Here is a 5,707-nt window from a genome sequence, read left to right on the forward strand (position 1 = left end):
CACCGCATGGTACAGAGTCTGATGGCAATTGCTTCTCTGTATGTTGTGCTATCATATATTTGCTCGGTATGACAGTTTGTCACACCAGGAATGAGGTTAAAGTGCATGAAGTCACACACACCCTTCAAATACAAACAAGGCCCAGTCATTAGCCATAGTTAGGTGGTTAATAAAAGCCATGATTGGGCAACTAGAGCTCTCACTGTGTTTTCTTTAAAGGTGTGCTCAACACTTGCCACATATCACAGTTTCCTGTGATCAAAGAGTAGAGTCCTAACAGCAGAAATGAAAAATGTGCCCTCTTATTCTAAGAGCTGCAGGTGGGATTAGTTCAAAACAAGGTCACTTCTGAGTGGTGGCCTGGCCACTTTCCCTGACAGCATTGACCATTGAAGTCAGCGAACTGCTGCAGCAGATCCACATCTCTCCCTTGTGTGCCTTAGGAGGGGAAAAGCAAACAAGTGGACAAACGTGAGAGATGGTGGTGGCAGCTGTGGACCTTGACAGTGAGGTCTGGGCCCCCTGCTCTTGCCCCTGAGGAGCTGGGTACCCAGCTTCAGGCTGCCTTGCCTGCTTTGAGAACCAGGGTGGAGGAGAAGGGTGTGGGAGCAGCTGTCCCTGTGCTGGCAGGGGCATCCTCTGAGTCTCGTGGTTGGAGTGAGGGTGGCCAGGCTCCCGCAGGAGTTCTGGGCTGCTTGAGTCTTGGTGCTATGAGAACTGCACAGCAAAGAGCTGCAAGTTGGCAAGATAAAACCAAGTCACGAGGGTCGTTATTGTTGTTTTTTCTCCCTTCAGATGACTGCAGAATATTACATGTAAGCAAATTGCTGGTACTTAAACTGGGCTGATGTTTCACAGCTTTATTTCTCTATGAGAATATGTTGCCTTTTCATATTCCCTCGCAAGGGCTATGTCTGTTCTTCTCAAAGTCCTAAATAAACTCTAATATTAGGAGATTTTCTCACCTGTTCCTGTAGAGAACAAGATGTGTTGCAGAACTTTTCCTAACAAGCACCAGTGTTCAGAATGCATGGTGCAATCTGGGTGGCAAACAGATCGTAGTTCCTGTGGTGTTCAGCAGCACGCCTCTGTGGGTGTCACCAACATTGCAGCCTGCTTCTGGAATCCTGTTGGCTACAGGACTATATCTAAGTTTTTACAGTTTGAAATGGCTAAAACATGGAATTGAATTTCCATTTTATAACTGAGAAAAAGCAATTATACCTTTTGCAGGTATATTATGCTTTATTATGCTTTTTGCAGGTTCTTGTTTAATCCGGGTAAAGAGACTGTGTGAAATAAGGCTTATTGTTGTGTTAGGACAACACAGGTCAAAATGAAAACAAACAAACAAACAAACAAAAAAAACAATTCCTTCTGCCAGAAATGCACAAAAAAGGATTACCTGTTCTGTCAGGCTGCTTTGCTGTGCTGCTGTCCCTGCAAGCAGCTCCTCTCATCTGCCTCCATGTAGCACAATTTCAAGTGTCCATTTAGCATCTTGAACCTTGTCCTCTCGAGGAGCAGACCAGCACTGAGTACTGTTTTGGTGGAACACACCTAGTGCCTCAGGCAGAACTGATTTCAGTTCATTGCTTCCAGGACATGGATAATCCTTGTGGGGCCCTTCTAATTTAGGGTATTCTATGACTCAAAAACCTGTACTAACCACCTTGGCCATCATTGTGAGCCAAGTCAGCTTTGTTCTGTGAACACACCCACTTTCTTGAAAGGTTTCTGTCTGTTAAAGGTAAAAATTTCATTTTTTTCCATAGAAGTAACAGACAACAGCATTCAGACAGTGGTGGGGGGGGAGGAGAGGGATGCTTCCAGGGACCACCTGCAGCAGAGGCAGGACAGACTAAAGCCGAAGAGGGGGCAGGATCAAGCTCAGACTGTGGATGGAAACAGAGCTGTGCCCCTCTGAACTGAAGCCCCTGTTGTCCCCTCCATGTGGAAGAAGGTGCTCATGGACACATGGTGAGTCTGCAGGTGAAAGGCCTTAGATCCAGGACTGAAAAAGGCAGCAACAGGACAAGAGGAGAACGGCAGCCACCAGCTGCCATCCCCTCATCCTCACACACTGCACAAGCTGAGCAGCATGTGCCAGCCACACAGGGAGTAACACATGGGAAGGGGGATTCAAAACAGGACAATTTCACAAGTGCTACCACCCAAGAAACTGCAACACTGTTTGCATTTGCCAAAGCAGAATGTTGCGGAGTAGACAGAGCTGTCCAAGTCCTCCCTGGACATGATCCATAGTCCTCCTGCTGCTGCACCCTCCCTTCTCTCCCATTTATTTTCAGAAGCTGGGAGCAGAGCCAGGAAGGCATGCCCAGAGCAGCCTTGCCCAGTGATGTGATATTGGAGCACAGACTGGAAGATGTCACACACTGTGCTTGGGCCAGCACAGCTTGCCCATTGAGCAGCACATGGCCCACCCCTCCTGTGTCTTCTCTCTAGCTGAGGCAGTGGCCTCTAGTAGTGCTTGGGAACTGTGGGGCGGGGGACCAAGGGAGCCACTATCTGTCCTCGTTGCCTGTGGCAGCCTCTTCCAACATCTCACTAGACACCTTCAGAGACCAGAGGCAGCAATGTTTCCTACGTTGAGGAAAGTGAGCCTAGAGGGCAGTGACAGCATCACGTTCCCCTTTTGTCAGGTACAGCTCACTGCAGTAGCCAGGCATAAGCGTGCCTTGTGTGTCACGTGCTTGGGAGGAAAGGACACTGCATTAAACTGGGTACCTGTGGGAAGAGATGGCAAGTTGGCATGTGCTTGGGCAAGAGATGCATCATAGAAAGTGCCTGCAGTAACTGCCTAGGACAGCCCCAAGTCTTGAAGACAAATAAATAGGAAATTATTTGCTACCTTCATTACTGAGGATGCAACTTCAAGGAAGAATACAGTTTTGTTAAGAGATTGCTACCTGCTCTGCATAGAAACCAGTGAAACAATACAACATGAGAGGATTTATATTCTGGTTTTATTTTTACAATGCCTGCTTCAATGAAAGATTCAACAAACTAAAACATACATTATATGCTCAAAACATTTACAGTATTTACAAATATACATTTTTTTTGCTCAATAGGTAATTACAGCAACTTGTGACAGAAGTACAACTGAAAAGAATCACTGGTGCAAAAGTTAAACTGTCCTGTTGATCACATTGTAGTGCTTGGACTAGCAAAAGTAACAACTGGGATAAACATGTTCTGTAGCAAGCAAATATAATTGTCACTTCACAGTGACAGTTCCTGCTGAGTTGTATTTACAAAGCCTAAGCCAGCTGAATGCTATTATTCTTTCTACAAAAAGCTATGAATGAGTTCAGAAGTGATCTCTTCTTCATTTTAATATTGAACAGCAGAATTGCTGTGTTGTAACTTTTACTGTGCAAAAAGATAGATTTCAAATGGTCTGTTGTAATAAATGCTCAAATCAATTTAACTTCCGTAACTTTACACATGCTATAAAATTACACTAGAAAGTTCAAGTTTTAGAAACAACGAATACCTTTTAATATATATTCTTTTTATTTTACTATTTAAACACAGGATAAAGATATACCGGCTCCAATAAAACTGTGCTTTTTTCATAAGCAACTCCAAGAGTCCCGTGCACAACCAAAGCCTCACCAACAAGTTTATTTTCAAGGTATGCTACTTGGTCATCCTCACTGATGCACACACCCTTTTTCTCTCCCTTCTTTTTCAAGCACCTTTCCACACGTTATTCTTCCTGGCTGTGCCATCTTTTAACCTCTGGCTGTATTTCTCTTCCGGTGGAAGGGACAAAATGCAGTCCCTTCCAATTAACAGCCCAAGTGACTTGGCCACTGATGGACAAGCAGCTTACAACATTTTTAAGAGCCAACCTGTTTCAGAATGTTTCTTCAACATAGTCCTGCTGCCTCCAGGTCAGACATAGAAAGTGCCATAAAAAATCTACTTCTGTCAGACACCTGACATAAGCAGAGATTACTCTAGGGCCAGATTTCCATTTCACAGCCACGTGCAGGAGTGCTTCTCCACACACGTGCTGTACACATGGTACTGTGGCCTAAGTGCAAAACAGAGCATGCGATGTATTCATATGCATTGTATTCAACAGAACCAGTCTCAAAATTACAGATAGAGCCTATCATGAATCCTAGTTATTTTCTCCATGATTTTATTCTCAGGTACCACCAACTATTTAAATTTTTCACCTTTTATATGTGTGTATACACACACACACACCTATTAATGTTATATACATATACACACATACAAATACAGACACATGTAGCATTAGGATGTTCACTGCATTAGAAACTTATTTACAGTTGGTTGAAAAATGATACTGAATCAAATTACAGTATACCAAAACCAAATTGGCATTTGTGCTTTTTGTTTATAAAGGAATCATTTTCATTGTCTCAAAAAAAATTTAATTTGCATTAAGACTTATCATGTGATAAAATAAGTTAGGAAACAACTAGGACTGAGAAATGCAGAGTATCAGCTTTCCTCATCTGTCCCATAAAGTCTACAGAATAACTGCTTCCTTTAAAAATTCTCCATTCAAATTCCTGTGGTGTTGCCCAGGCTTCCTTGAAGATTCTTGGTAAATAGCAACATGCAAAAAAAAAAAAAAAAACATGCATCCTGTCTTGCACCATGCACATCCATGAGATAAAGGTTTCTGTCTTCACTCACTAACATATTAATAAAACAGGACTTCAAAGTGCTTTTAAAAGGGAGAAAAAAATCCCCATTCTACACAGTAGTAAAGAGGCACAAGGAATAAGGCTTGAAATTACGTCTTCAGACACAGACCATCCTCTGGAAACCAAGATCTTAAACTCCAAGTTCATCTAACTCTGTTTGCACATTAAGAATTCCATTGTTAGGTAATTGTTAATCCTGGATGTACACACTTGCTTATAACCCATAACGTTCATTTAAAAAAAAAAAAAAAAAGGCAGCTCTGCAGCCCAATCAGCTCAGCTGTACTTCAGTAAAGATACTTCCCTTTTGAAAGGATGAAATAGTTTCATAAGAAAGCTGATTAGTTAAAAACACAGTTAAGTTTAATCTTTGTAGTGATGTAGTAAATATAGGAAGCCTCATAGTGCAATCTGTAAGGACTGTTTTGAACAGGCAAATGTGTATTTTCTGGCCAATTGTGACTTCAGCACCTGGCTAGATAAATGATCGACTGCCAGCCTCACCTGTGTTTTCACTTCAGCAACCACTTAACACTAAAAAAGTACTGCTAAAGCATACAATATTAAAGAAGTCATCAAAAACAACCAGTGAATTTAAAATTTTTAATAAAATTTGCTGGCTATATAGCTTATTTTGAGTGTGGTCTTACTGTTCTCATCCAGGACAATTTAAAAAGGAAAGTTAGCTTTTTAAAATACAAATCTTGTCAGGCTGGGTACTGAGGAAGGCCTGGTACCATCCACTGCAGGAAATAAAATACATAAACATACGTACTGTTACTTTGCAAGCTGTTTAATTATTTTAGGAGTAACAGATCTTCTGTTTCCTCATGGAAAGTCACAGCATTCGTGTTCCTTTCAGGAAAGAAGCATTCACCTCTTCCAGACCATGAAGTATTCTTCCTTCAGGTACCATCTTTGTGCACATTTATAGTGCTTTTCCACAGACAGCTTCTAAACAGAGTTTTCACATTGTGCTTCACTTTGACAGA

The sequence above is a fragment of the Netta rufina genome (genome assembly GCF_964035555.1).
Source record: "Netta rufina genome assembly, chromosome: 4".
Classification (NCBI taxonomy): Eukaryota; Metazoa; Chordata; class Aves; order Anseriformes; family Anatidae; genus Netta; species Netta rufina.